This window comes from Ascaphus truei, chromosome 6 (assembly GCF_040206685.1).
Source record: "Ascaphus truei isolate aAscTru1 chromosome 6, aAscTru1.hap1, whole genome shotgun sequence".
NCBI lineage: Eukaryota > Metazoa > Chordata > Amphibia > Anura > Ascaphidae > Ascaphus > Ascaphus truei.
Genome location: NC_134488.1, coordinates 70,485,128 through 70,500,438, shown reverse-complemented (window position 1 = coordinate 70,500,438; position 15,311 = coordinate 70,485,128). Strand labels below are relative to the sequence as shown.

The 15,311-nt window shown below is 49.0% G+C and overlaps 1 protein-coding gene across 2 annotated transcripts in view; it reads right to left on the bottom strand.

Moving 5' to 3' along the window:
• Window positions 1–13,296, bottom strand: part of LOC142497240 (uncharacterized) — a 65,512-nt gene extending 52,216 nt beyond the window's left edge. Inside the window, exon 1 of one of the 2 annotated variants that reach the window (XM_075604759.1) lies at window positions 13,072–13,296. The gene's annotated coding sequence lies outside the window, so the exon portion shown is untranslated. The remainder of the gene's footprint in view (window positions 1–13,071) is intronic. The other variant, XM_075604757.1, reaches the window with a different exon arrangement.
• Window positions 13,297–15,311: the final 2,015 nt, after the last annotated feature.

Below are 15,311 nucleotides of genomic sequence, written 5' to 3'. Positions count from 1 at the left end.
GCTTCCATGAGGATTTAATTTTCTAGCCTGAAGCAGAATTACACAATGTTGTGGTGTTCAGACAGATGCTGGTGGTTACAGGCTCCTTACTTATTCATGTGGTAACAGCTGCCTGGAACATGTACGCTATGTCCTTTTAAAGCAGCAAGTCCCAACCCCCACCCTGGTTCCCAAAAAATGTACCTTTTAATGTGCCGATAAAAAAAAAGTTAAAGTCAAGATGGCCGCTGGGTTCATCCAGTAGAAAGTTGTGATGTCATGCTGCAATGAAGTCACAGCTTAGGCCGAGTTCAGGGTGGCTGCTACGCAGCGTCCATCGCAATTTCGGGTTGTTCGGTGGGAGTTTTCAAACTGAGAACTCCACCGGCGGCAAAGTGCAGTGTTGACGCTGCGACATTTTGCTGCTACAACCCGAAATTATATTTGGGGTGACAGTCGCGTCACGTGAGCTGGTTCAGCGAACCAGCTCTGTGACACGTTCGTCCCGCCCCCAGAAACACCCCCAAACGCCGCGACCCAACTCCTGCAGCCAAAGCACAGATCGCAGGGCTGCAGGAGCATGCAGGGGAGGCGCGCACGGATGCAAGCGTCCATAGCAGCCACCTTGAACTTGGCTTTGTCATGGGAGAGAGGGTTTGGCCCGGTATTAAAGGGGTTACACCCCATTTGGCCACCCCATGCTCTCACTTGGGAAGCAAGGGGTTAACTGGACTGCAGTCCAGTAATGTGTTTTTACCCTGCTTCAGGACCCAAATGTATATTCCCCTGTAAATGTGTATTGTTCCCATTCCAGTGTCTGCACCAACACATACACTGGGATCTATGCGGGAGGGAAAGGGTTAATGTTAATTCAGTGATTATAGCTTTTTGTTCCATTTTCCCGCCTTTGCAGGCTCCATTTTGCAGCTCCCCATAGGTCGCCGTTGCAGTTCCATACGATCCTATGGGGAAACTGGCGATTTGGACCCATTTTCATCAGAAGACCTGCAGGTGGCGCCCGAGAGGAGGAGCAGCGGTTCCCCATTGTAGTCAATGGAGCCATTCATTTCAATGGGGATTCCTCGACGCCGAACTCCAGGAATGGGTTGGCAGCCATCCAAACCGCAGACCGCAGAAAAGAGCTTTGATCACACTAGGTCAAGTTCAATCACAATTGGCGTGGGAAACTTAGGTTCTAGGGCACCCAGAAATAAAATTCTTTTTGCCCCTAGACCCTAGGAACCCCCACACTCAACCACCACCGGGTCCGAGGATGAAGGACCCCCGTAAAGGGTCGCGCTCGCCACGAGGGTCGCGCCATTGACTCTAATGAGAGCGGAGGTCCCATTGAATCCTATGGCGGCGCCGGCCCATGCATTTGCTATGGAAGCGCCAGCCATATTGATTCTAATGGAAGAAAGCCGCGTGGCTTTAAAACGGCTAAGTCCGAAAGGGTAAAAAGTGTAAGCCCATATCTCCGGTTCTGTGAGTACCAGAGGGCTGGGATTTTGGTTGCATGTAGTCACTGTTCCGGCATGACTGCATGGCCATTTCCAGCCCTCTCCGATCAACCAGACGGAGTATGGGCAAATGTGAAAATTTGGATTTTGCCCATTGACTTCAATGGCGGAGTTGCTCCATTGAAAGCCTATAGCGGCCGAGCCCGTTGATTTCAATGGGAGAGTGAAAAGCAGAGATTTCTTTTAGCTTATAGCGGAGAATCGTGCATTAAAGTTAATAGGGGATTTTAACTTGGTTTTGGTATCTCGGGTTCTGGGGGTCATGGAAGGCTGATATTTGTCCACAATGGCAAGGGTCCTCCAGCATGATGATCTGGCAAATTTCAGCCCGCTCAGACCCACAGAACGGATTATTTTAATATATGTTATTATTAAAGAAAATACTGTTTTTCAAGGCTGGGATAAAGCCCGGGAAAGTTATTGGCTCTGAGTTATGTTAATGTTCAGGGTGGTGACCATTTGTCTACAAACATCCTTCCTGATCAAAGACTTGGCCACTCTGATTGTGTACAATAGGGCGGAGAAACGCAGAGCCTGAGTGGTCTGTAAGTGTCATAATTCACACTTACAGCCAAAAGGGTTTCCTGACTACAAAAGAGTCTGCTAGACTTTCAGGCGCCCACATGTTAGGGAATAGGGCTGAAACTCCATATAAACAAGTGTAAGCCCTATACCCATTGTCTTTCGTGATGTCTTCATTTGAACCTGTATTGCTGAATGAATTGCCAATCCTGAACCTGATTGCTTCATTGTCCAACCCTTAAGTAAGTGCTATTTCTTGTCTGTTATTTGTATCATCTTGTGTGTTCTCCTTCTTTAAGGAATAAACTATATTTATTATATCTAAGTCGTGTTCATCTCAACCCAGAGATTTTGGTGTATATTATACCCTGTCACAAGCTACCGTGACAGGCCTTACTCTTGGCATGCTGCTGTTTGGCTGAACCAGTGACCATTTTGATTTCCCGAAAGGGAATTTAAAACACGGCAAATTGAAAAGTGAATTTTGATGGGAGCCGGGGGAGCCTGGTGTGCAGAATAACACAGTTCAGGTCCGAACAATCACTCATATTTTGGATTTACCATGTAAAGGAAACACAACCAGATGATTCTGCATCGGGAACACAGCACACTCACCACGCGGTACATAATTGTGTTCTCTTGTTTCAATTCTAATGAACAGGACTACAGTAGGACGCAGGGCCGGCTTGACAACTTGATCAACTGCTTGGACCCTGTGCTCTCCCCGGGACGCCACCTGTGGAACTGGAGCGATGACAGTGACAGAGGAAGCCCACGCCTGCGGCGATCACAGATGCCGGACCCAACATCTGTGTCAGAACCCCCCCGGGTGGGCTCCCTGTAGTGCCGCTGCCACAACCGCCCCACAGGTAGGGTGTAAGAGGCCCAGCGATCATAGTTTGCACTGGGCCCTGCGATTTTCAAAGCTGGTCCTGGGTCTGTGATTGGGTCAGAAAACTGTGATGTGTATAAAAGACTAAGGCAATCCTTATTACTTGTTTTTTTTTCTGTATGTTTATAGAATACAAATCAGGAGAATCTCCGTATCTGAATCCTGTTACTTTCAGCTCCAGGAATCTTTGGGAAATCAATATGGCCGCCAGGTTAACTTTATGATCGTTAACCAATAGGAAGCTGTGATTTTAGTAGGACATAATGTCATAGTTTCCTGGAGGTCAACCCAAGCAGTAAAGCTGTTTTGTTTTTTTAGGGGGTGCAGGAAAAAATGGAAATTTTGGGTCACTCAATAACTTGCTGCTTAAGCCTCCCAAAAAGTGAGCCCCCCCCCCCCAATCTTTGTTCTCCTCGTTTGTACACTAGAGCAAAATATTGCTCACTGCTCAACGGATGGTGGTAGACTCTGGATACATACAAAGAGTTACCTTTTTCGACATGCCATGAAACCGTTTTCCAACTATATAGAGGAGATCAGCTCCATTCAAGTGAATGGGACTACAAGCTTCTTCAGCCTGGGGAAGACGCTACACAGGATATTTAATAGTTGGGGTCACTTGAATAGAAGTTAATGCAGTGTTGACAGAAAAATACCCCAATTCTCATCACATTGAATTAATCAAGTAGGATAATTCCAGGACATGAAACAACGTGAGGAACATTTTGCTCCAGAACTGCACTTACATCGCCACTGTATGTCTGCACTTCCGTAGAACGAGCAAGTAGAACATATGAAAAGGTTCGGTAGCTGCCCTTTGACGGAGAGTTCATCCGCTATTTCCTTTCATTGTTACCACCAGTGGGACCACTTCCTAGGATTTAGGATGTTTCTGCTTATTGCTGCTTTTGAATGTCCATTCTTAGGTCTCGGGCATGGTCAGCGCTTATGCGCTGACCTGTGCTGAGGCGCGCTGCTGCTTGGCAGTGAGCCCCTGCAGCCGCAATGAGAGCGGCTTTAGCAGGGGCACGCTAGCGTAAGTCTTAGCAAAATTTTAAATTCAAGCGCTCAAGGGAGCGCAGGGCCGGTCACGTGAGCGGTTCGCCCAATGAGGACGAACCAGCTCCGTGACATCACAGCCCCCCCCCCCCGACACGCCCCCGGACGGCGCGCGGACCAAGGCCAGGGAAAGCACCCGCTTTCCCTCAGCCTCCGCGCGCCTCAGCACGGCGCAGTCCTATGGACGCAGCCTTAGGAGCTGGACTGCGCAATGCACTGCAACTGTTTCAAATAAATGTTGGGGTTTATTTAGTAAAGTCTCCTGGCTGCAAAACTGAGGCAAAGTCTGTGCAAAAGAATTGCCTCAGATTTGTCAAAGGGGAAAAAAATCCTCTTTGCTTTTGTAACCCTTCTTTGGTACCCCACCCAACATGAGATTGGGGGGTACACTCCTTCTGGTCACTCTGAGTGATCTGGGTGCTGTGACCTGCTGGTAAACAGGAGGGCTGAGTGCTCTGCGGTGTTGTGGGCAGAGACCAGGACAGGGACAGGAGGTGTGGTGTGGGACAGGTTACCTTGTTCTCTCAGGGTGCACAGCGCCTCCAGCCAGCAAGGATTCCCTGGGGTCTCCAGAGGAGAGACCCTCACTGACACTCTATTCTCCATACACAGGAACAGGGACACACACAGCAGCTTTTTTTCTGTGGATCTTTATTCAGCATAGATGTGCAGACAGCATACAGCAGACAGCATAGTTTAATTCTGCCTCTCTAAACAAGGCAGCTTAAATCCCCCCAGGTGGGCAAGAGGGGAAGACCTCTTCTTGGCTTCTTATCTCTCTGCTCTTTCTCTAGACTAACTGATCACTCACTAAGGCCTCGTTCAGGATGCAGGCTTCGGAGGGAGGGCGTTCTGACGTGCGTGTGGCCGTGGGATACAATGTATTTAAAGTGAACTGTGGTTGTCAGGGTAGCAGCTGCCCTGTCTCCGAAGTAGGGAGTTGACGCTGGCTGCAGTTTCAATAAACAAAAAAATCGTTTTTTGAAGCTGCAGCAGCGTCACTGGGACCTAGGCAGCCAATGAAATCATTCTTGAGAATGATTTCAAGACTGCAACTTGGATCCCTAACCTCAGGTCTGTAGCCCCGCCCCCTCCCCGCCTCCTCAACTCCTGAAAAAGTCTGCTGGGGAGGATGAACACACATCGCCCAGCAGACTGCCGCCCTCCCTCCCGAACGCCCTCCCTCCAACTCCTGCCTCTGGCACCCTGAACGAGGCTTTACTGACAATCTATATTTTAGGAAACATGTCTCAATTTGAATATCCTCAGGGAGTTTCTCTAACTTTGAATCATTACAACTCAAAGCTGGATACCGATTGGCTCACACACATCAGAAGGTGTTCCAATCCATATCCACCCTTTGGATTAACATGCTCAAAGGTTGCTTAGGCCCGCCCCTGAATATTGCTACATATTCAGAGATGAAATGCAAAACAGGCCAACTGAAGGAATTAACCTTTCCACTGCCTGTTCTAACAGGACTGACAGAGGAAAGGCCCAGAATTAGCAATAGCTGCCGAAGGCCAGGCTATACTTTCAATGGGATTCTTTATCTTTGCTTTACTCAGGAATCAAAAATGTAAAAAGCGTACATGGGCGTCCGCAGGAGGGGGCAAGGGGGGGCGCTTGCCCCCCCCTGGATCCAGGGCTGCCAACCGGGGGGGCACAGGGGGGACAAAGGGTACTGCTTCCTGGGCCCCGTGGGTCAGGCCAGGCCCCCTGCGCGGCCGGGCACCAGTTAATTAAATACATTTAAAAAAAAGTTTAAAAAAATGGCGCCGATTCCCCGCGGTCCCGTCACGCATGCGCAGGGCAAGCAGGGCCCGCTTCCCCCCGCTCCCAACGTGGGACGGAGGGGGAAGTACAAGCCAAGCTCCTCTGCGGCCCGCTCCCCCTCCCGCTCCCAACGTGGGATGGAGGGGGAAGTAGCAGCTCCTCTGCGGCCCGCTTCCCCCCCTTTTCCAGCTTCCTGCGCACCCACCTCCCACATGCCCCCCGGCCCACCTCCCGTGGCCTTGCCCCCCCACCCCCCGAGCCCACCTCCCGTGCCCCCCCGAGCCCTCCTCCCGCGCCCCCTCCCCAAGCCCACCTCCCGTCCCTGGCAGCTGCCGCAGGGATATCGGGGGCAGAAGGGGATATCGGGGGCAGGAGGGGGAAGCGTCCGGCGACAAGCTGCACCCACCCGGTCAAGGTAAGTAACCCCACCCAGTCACTGTCACTGTCACCCACTGTCACCATCACCCACTGTCACCATTACCCACTGTCAACGTCAACCACTGTCACTGTCACCCACCCAGTCACTGACTGTCACTCACCAAGTCACTGTCCCACCCAGTCACTGTCACTCACTCAGTCACCCAGTCACTGTCTCCCACCCACCGTCTCCCACCCACCCAGTCACTGTCTCCCACCCACCCAGTCACTGTCACCCAGTCACTCTCTCCCACCGTCATTCACCCACCCACCATCATTCACCCACCCACATTCAACATTCACCCACCCACCCACTGTCATTCACCCACTGTCATTCACCCATCCACCCACTCACTCACTGTCATTCACCCACCCACCATCATTCATCCACCCACCCACCATCATTCATCCACCCACCTACCGTCATTCACCCACCCACCGTCATTCACCCACCGTCATTCACCCACTCACCCACTCACCCACTGTCATTCTACTGTCATTCACCCACTCACCCACCCAGGCAGACAGACACATGTCTTTTGTTGAAAATATAAAAATAAACAGGTTGCATTGTAATGTTTTATTCTGTATCACAATAAGAAAACAGTTAAGTAAAAGTTGCGCTCTAAAATATATTTTTTCGTGGTAGGTGCGCTATGGGTTCGGGGGGGGGCGCTATGGGTTCGGGGGGGGCCTGCTCCTTTCATTTGTCCTGGGCCCCATGATTTCTGTTGGCGGCTCTGCCTGGATCACTGCAGTCCTGGGCTGTTTTTGGCATTTATGGCGCTGTACAGTACGTTAACGGCGCTATAAACGCCAAAAACAGACTCTGGGTGGACCGGGACGGAGGTGGGTGGACCGGGACGGAGGTGGGTGGGTGCCCCTGGCGCCGCGGCAGGCAGCTAGTGGTAGGCTAGCCTATGCTGCTACGCAGGAGGAAGCGCAGCGCACTGTCATTGGTAGCACTCGGGAGTGATGCGGCTCTCATTGGTAACACTACCTACCAATGAAAGCCGTCTCACTCCCAAGTCGGGACCAATCTGTGCCGCAGCCGGGACCGCCATTGTGCTGCGGTTATAAATTTTGCCCCCCCCTGAAAAAAATTCTGCGGACGCCCATGAAAGCGTATTCTGTTAAATCTATTTGCAGAGCAGAGGCAATCATAGTTTCAGGCGCCTGTGTAGGGTATAAGGAAAGGGCTTTGGGCCCTGAAACGGCACACTATGATTGTACCTGCTCTCAGTGGCACATTTCCCATTAGGCCCAATAGGCTCGGGCCTAAGGCGGCAGAATTTGGGGGAAGGGGTGCAGAATTTGGAGGCGGCATGCCAGCTTGCCGCCCAGCGAATGCGCGATCTGCAAGCGTGTGATGTCACGTTGCCATGGGAACAGGAGGGCGGCATCAGGGAACTGCCTAAGGTCGCCATTTTCTTAAAAATCCGCTACAGCTTGCTCTGCAAATGGATTCCTGTGTGCTTCCTTCAAAATTGCTATAATATGCACACTTCTGGATCCAGCATTGAGACACCGGGATTAACGGAGGGTGAGCACCAGATAGGGAATACCTCATCAACAAACTACTTGCTATACTATTCGCTTTTTCTTTGCTGAACATGGCTACTTTTTGCACTAGTTTTCCCCTATTATTGCAGACAGGGGGACTTTACTAAATAGGATTTCCCCCCACTGTAAGAGGTCTCTTCTTGTCCTTTGTAAGGCTGTTTTTATTCTTTAACTCTGATGTTTCCTTCGTGAGATGGAAGTGTTTGAAATGTTAAATTTTCAGGAGGTTAAAATGAAGCTCTCCCCAGAGCCCAGTCTACAGGTTACCATGGTAACCTCAAAAGACCGAGATTAAGGAAATCATTCTTTTTAACACTAAAAGAAAATAAGAAAAACAATAGCAGAACAAGCTCAGGGGGCAAGATACTAGCATTATATGTTACTGCAGGAGAAGCAGCTTGGTGAGTGAATACACTGACTGTATACAACGACACTGAGTTTGCATTAGGAGAACCTGGTTCAATTCCTGGTTCAATTCCTGGTGTCAGCTCCTCGTGAACTTGGGCAAGTGACTTTATCTCCTTGTGCCGTAGGCACCAAAATCATAGATTGTAAGATCATCTGGGCAGAGATTGTCTGTAAAATTCCTATGTGCTGTGCACTGCGCGCTATACTGTAATTGTGAGGTGCTTTGAGCCTCATTGAGAGAACAGCGCTGTAAGAAATAAAGTTATTTGCTGTTATATGAGTTAAACCCTCAGAGGCATCTGCTGCTTTAAAATGATTATTAATTCCATTTGCAAGTAGGGAACCACTATTTATTTGAATGGTGCTTTATGTCATGGTACTTTCCTGGTTCTGCTTAGTGACGGGATACGTACAGCAATATATATTCGTAGAGAGGTTACTATAGAACGGCCCAGGGGCCTTCTCTCTCCCCTCCCCCTTCCCTGTCCGCAGCCCATCTCTCTCTCTTCAGATAGAGATAGGTGAGATGGTATGCGGCGGGCCCCTGGCGTTAAACAGAGGATAAGCCGGCAGAGGAATTAGCAGTTGCTACAGAGACAGAGCAGGACGGCAGGGGAGGAGCACGCTCCAGCGGTCTGACCCGGAAGTCTTTCTTACTTCCGGAGTCTCCTGCTATGGCATGATGAGGGGGAGAGCTGATGATGATAGGGGAACAAGTTGATGAGGGGGAGGGATGATGGGGGAGGGAGAAAAAAATAGCAGTCGGTATTATATTATATTACAGTACTATGCTGATTTATTTAAGGTGTATGCTGAATTTTGGAGAAAAAAGCCCAATATCATTTGAGAAAAAAGCTATTGAATCTCACTGTGGATGGGTGCAGAGAGGTTCCCACCTTCTACTTTACTCAGTGGCAGATTTCCCATTAGGCCCGGGCCTAGAGCGGCAAAAATGTACCCTCGCTGCCGGCACATCTCCACGCCCCCCGCGTTGGTACATCTCTCCTTGCTGGTGGCACATTTTCCCGCTCCCCCCCTGTTGGTACATCTCCCCCCCACTGCCGGCACATGTTCCGTCCCCGGCCCCGCTGGTCCATCTCCCCCGCTAGCTGGCACATCTCCCCCACTAGCTGGCACATCTCCCTACCCCATCCTGCTGGTGGCACATCTCCCCGCGCTGCTGTGGCATGTACCCTCACTGCCAGCACATCTCCCGCCCACCACCCCTGCTGGTAGATCTCCCCTCACTAGCTGGCACATCTCCCCCCGCTAGCTGGCACATCCCCCACTCGCCCCCCCGTGCTGGCACATCTCCCCCACATATCTGACATCACACACACACAGAGACACAGCCCCGATCCAGGCAAGGACACGCCCCCTACCTTAGTAGCCACGCCTCCCCGCCCCCTGCTCCAACAAATTTGCTGGACAGCCGAGGGAAAATTAGAATGTCCATAATTTGGGAGGTGAGTCACATTGGAAGCTCAAAATAGTTGTGTTGTCCTACAAATCCACAGCAGAATGTACAGTGAAAGTTTCGTTGTGCTACGTGGTGCCGTTTCTGAGATTTCGATGCTTCGGACATATAAACAAACAGACGGAATCCAACTAAGAATTATAGTATAGATGTGTGCGGTATATTTAATTTTTAATCTACAAAATATGTTCACTTATAATGAGGCCCTGACATTTTTTTTGCCCGGGCATGTCTAGCTACGCCACTGAGAACGGCACAGTAACATCAACGTGAAACTAAAATACGGGGTGATGTTATTTAATTAGAAGAAAACTCCATACATGGCACAAAAAGAAATCATTATGTAAATACAGTATTACTTATATAACATGATATTATCTAGGCTTTCATTATAGTGTTAGGGACTATTTCCCTTAGAGCAGGGGTGGCCAACTTCAGCTTCAGCACAGTTGGCTCAATCAGTGGCTCAGTCATTGACTGACTCCCCCCCCCCTTGTGCTGAAGTAGGGATATCCTTAAAACCTGACCTGTTGGTGTGACTTTGAGGACTGGAGTTGGCCACCCCTGGATTAGAGCTTAATTATTACAAAAACTTACATTTGCATCAATACATTTTGTACAGAATGTAGGAGGAGATTCACTGGGCATTGATACAGGGAATTGGAGCTGTTCCTTGTTAATCATCATTCAAGTCACTGGCAGTTAAGGCAGCCCCCCCTCCGCCCCCCCGTAGGAGCCCTCCCCCCGAATCCTACGTGAGTTTAACTCCTATAACGTTAGCCTCTTGTCCCTGCCCATACCACGTCCTACTCTTCTGTTTTATGTTTTTAAGTGTTAAAAATCCCGATTTCCTTCATCTTCAGCTTCTGAAGTTACCATGGTAACCTTCAGACTGCACTGGGCGAGCTTCATTTTAATCTCCCGGGCACTTAATATTTGAAACGCTCATATCTCCTGAACGGAGCATTGGATTTAACAAATAAAAGCAGCGTTGGAAAGGGCAGAAAGCGGTCTCTTAAAAATGCATATCAAATGCATAAATACTGCGCAGGCTGCTGCTTCAACGTGGGATTGCGATACCCCTTATCTGAATATAGTTAATCCTGGATGTAGTCCCAGTTCAACCCAGGTATATAAGGATTATTTCAAGCCCACAGCCGGGAAATCAGAAAGACACCTTTAGGTTTCTGTAGATTCTCCCCACTAACCACTTAGAATGTTGAAGAGGCAGAGGCCCCAGCATGGGGTCGTAGGCTCCTTAAGGGCTGCGATGTCCTGATTGGCGAGAGCTGGGGGGGGGGGGGGGGGGGTCGGCTAACCCCCCTCCCCCTTTCCCCATGGAGGGGGAAGGCTGCTTGTCCCCTCCCATGCAGGGGGAGGGGGGAGAGGGTATAGAGAGTGGGGCCCCAGGGGAGAGAGACAGAGCTAACGGAATTCCCACCCACCCATCCCCAATGTTTTGCTATTGTATTGAGCTGTTGGAATGTTATATTAACATGATTTTGTATCACACAGGAGCAGTTTGTCTCCTCGTCACAGCGGAGCTGCCGCGCCAGCCAAGCTCAGGAGACAGAGAAAGGATGAGGACTTTAGGGTCCGTCCTTCAGCTGGAGCCCCTAGAACAGCTCGGCAGGCTGGAGGTGCCGGCTTTAGGGCTGGGCCGGCCTATGCCCAATCAACGCTGGTAAAAGGCTGGCCACCAGCTTTAGGGCTGGGCCTAAGCTGACCCTAGGGCCGGGAGGGGGAGGGAAGCAGCCCAACATCGGCTGAATGAGGATCTCCCCCTCCCATCTTACAGTGCTTTTGGGCGGGGGGAGGGAGCGGGCCAATTGCTGGCTGTCTGGGCAAGGATCTCCCCCCCATTCACATGCTACGGGCAGGGGGAGGGAGCGCGGCCAATCGCTGGCCGCTGGGCAAGGATCTCCCCCCCCCCCCATTTTGCATGGAGCATACTTGGCTGGCGAGCAGGCTGGTAGGGTTTTAACAGCGGATAATAAAATAAAGCTGTGACCTTTTCTTCCAACATTGTGTGGTCTCCATTATTTGGTTTAGCGTCACAAAGGAGGGGCGGCGCATAAAGCCTTTAAAGCTCTTAGGAGCAGGGACTCCTTTTCCTATTGTGTTATGTCTGAAGCGCTTATTCCCATTATGTGTTATAATATTATGTCACGTGTATTGTAAAGCGCTATGTACAATACCTGGATGGTGCTATATAAATACATAAATACATACATATAGCATCTATATAACAACAGTGGGCAAAAAACATCATCACATAAAGAAAAACAAATACTGTACCAAGGGCCCATAGATTTCTTATTCTGCAATGAATAATGTGTATAAAATCTCAGGTTTGCAGTGAAGAGATGTTATTACATACAGTAGCACCCTGTATTTATAATGTGAAAAAGTATTAACTACTGTATTCCCCATGTAATTATTGCCTTGTATAATACAATGCTAGGCTGCGTGCACCTTGTATGTAATATGACGGTATTATTGCGCATTACTTATCTGTAGTGCTTCTGAAAACAATGGTTCAGCAGATACCGCAGAGGTTAGTATTTTGTATTAACAAGTGTGACTGAGTTGGCTTTTATCAAGTTTTTTTTTTTTAAGGCATATTCCACTTTGACGAGCGGTTAATGGTACAGGAGGAAAATATTTACTTTTTTACTTAGAAACTAAAAATGTTCACCCTCTTTCTTATTACCCACTTTAAATTAAAAGGGTTTGCTTGCTTTTCCTGTGTGAGGCACAGTGCCACTACCTGTTGTAGTCCCAGCTGTTGGCTTCCTCATGCAGTTTGAGGTGCAGTGAAATAAAGTGATGATTACATCAAATATGGAAAACTGCCTCTCAAGTCTTTCAGTATGAAAGGGGAATGGAAATTGGCTGCCTCAGTGATGGTATCAAGATATGCAGAGTATCACACACACACACACACACACGAGTCCAAACCAGAGAACCACTCATTATTTTTACACCCATACAGACACAGTTCCACTTTCTATTGAAAGAAAAAGAGTTTACATTAGAGAGCCCGTCCCCCCTTCTGCGTTGGAAGCAGAGATATTGCATACAGACTTTTCTATACCAACATGCAAGTAGCCTTTTCCCAATGTTTAACAAATTGAGATTATTTTGTAGTGGCTGAAGAAGTATCTTGGTGCTAATGTCACTACCTTTGAAGCTGCTTCTCATCCCAGAGGCAGCTTCGTGTGACCTTGGTCAAAGTCACTTTATCCCCCTTGTGCCTCAGGCACCAAAATCAGATTGTAAGCTCTACGGAGCAGAGACTTCAGAATGCTACAGACAGTGCTATGTATAATGGCAGCAATGTAAAAGAAAACAAAAATGTCACGCACAGCAACATTACTTTGGAAGTCACACCCAGCACTGGCTAGCTCACATTACTGTCATGAAGAAGAAAGAGGAAAGAACAGTTTGTAACTCACGTGGAAAGGCTGTGTCTGTAACAGCAGCAGCTGTGGTATAGTGAAGAGGTCTGGGAGGTAGTCAGATGCAGCAGTGTGCCTGACCTAATCCGTTTGCTCAGTCCCAAGTGTTCATCGCAACTCCACCCTCCAGAGATGCTCTGCCTTATGTACCGTATGAGATTAAAGAAGGGCTCATGGCACCAGTTTGCAGACGATGAAATGTTCTGTACTACCGAGGCACGGAAAATGGGAAAAACTCGTTGCTCTTCAACTAATCTTCCAATGGGTGGGATTAGATAAAAATGACAGAAGGGCCAGAAGTGTATTTATAACATATGTTTACAGATGTAAAAATAAACATATGGTAAACATATGGTAAACATTTATATCATCAGGACCATGTGATTTCATTCTTTTAGCTTCATAGTGAGTTTCAGAGTGAAAATGCCACTTAGCCTCTATTCTACATAGGAAATACTTACAGTACCTGCTCCCGCTTACAGTACCTTACTTACAGTACCTGCTCCCGCTTCCTCCTCATCGCCGCCGCCTTGCCGCATACTGGGACGACGGCCAAAACCCGGGACATTTCCAGAATGGACCGGCAACCGGGACAGCACAGGAAAAACTGGGACTGTCCCGGCAAAACCGGGACATCTGGTCACCCTACCTCTACAGCAACTGCAATGAAATTATCAGACAATCCAAGGGTTACTCTGATAGATTTGACCCACGGGCTGAAGATCCCTGATGTAGACTTTAGCAAAAATTGCATTAGTGTAATTGTCTCCCGTTAACAAACCTAAAGCAAACATTTGGTGGTTTTAGTTTTTGGAAACTCGGTCAAATCGGCTGCTTTGGCTGTTGTAAAAAGAGCCCCTGAGAGTTTTATTTTCAATGGGTCCTCTGAATGGGGAAGTGGAGAGGCGAGGGAGGCTTGTCATTTAAGTGGTTAGTGGTTACTCATCCTCTGGAACAAGGGTATGCGCTCTTCCCCAAAGCATTTAAATTAAATGCCGAGGAGCTGCGCGTGAGGCCTCTGTAAGTTCCCATAGGTGGTCTCCGGCGACTTCTGGGGATGCATCGCCATGGTAATGTGGCATCAAATGACGCCACGGGTCACATGACATCGCATTGCCATGACATCATTACGTCAGAAGACGCCGGAGAACAGGTAAGTGGAGGGGCACGAGCAGGGGGGGAGAGCAGGCAGGGGGTGCAGACTGAAAAGTTTGCACAGCCCTGCTCTGGAACATCTTGGCCATGTTATAGCTGATAAGGAGGAAGGGGGGGCATTGCCAGCGGAAATTCCTGTTCAGCAGTACTGATGTCACACAAAAGGGAGGAGCCAGAGGAAATGTAACCCCTCCCACATCTAAAAAATTATTTCAAAATACTCGTAGGGTCTGCCTTTAGTAAAAAGAAATGTGTTGTCACCTTGATCAGGGGTGCGCAAACTTTTGCAGCTGTGCCCCCCCTGCCTCCTGTCCCTGGTGCTCGCGCCCCCTTTACCTCAGTTCACGGCGTTATTTGATGTCGTGTTGCCATGGCGACGCATCCACAGCTGTCTGAATCTCGGTAAGTAATAGGTTGCAGAGGCCTGACGCGATCCCCCGGCATTTCATTTAAATGCTGTGGGGAAGAGCGTAGTGCCTCTGCAACCACCGCGCCCCCCTACAAAGATCTCCCGCCCCTGGGGGAGTGCGCCCCCCACTTTGCGCACCCCATACCTAGATTTAACTCCTTAAACATGTCCGTGCAGTAGCCAAGTCATATTCTATCTGCTTGTTTTTCGAAGGAAGATCGCGTTCTGTGCTCTTGTGCAGCGCTGACCGTGATCTGGCCGCGTGATCTTTTTCCGTTCAGGCCTCAGTGACGCCACGATCACGTGATCACAAAGTGCTGGAAGGGCTCTGGTGCCGTGGCAATTCCGCCACGGAAAAGGATTAATAAAAGTAGTGGTACAGAACTTATTGAAAGAAACCAAAAAGACCTGCATGTTTCAACACAGAGGCAAAGCTCTTTGTCCTGTATCTTAGAAGAAAAAAAAGAAACAAGGGAGGATAAGAGATACGTTGAAATGAAAGTAAGAATGTAAGTTTATCCATCATATTGTTCAGTATTGTGTCCTCCTGTTTTCAAGCAAAGTAATGGTACTTTTTAATGATGTTTCACCAGCTGGAGTCAGTGATCATGTGTTGGAATAGAAAATAGGTCCCAGCTGCCTGCAGGTTATTTGTAAATATATATGTCTGCTC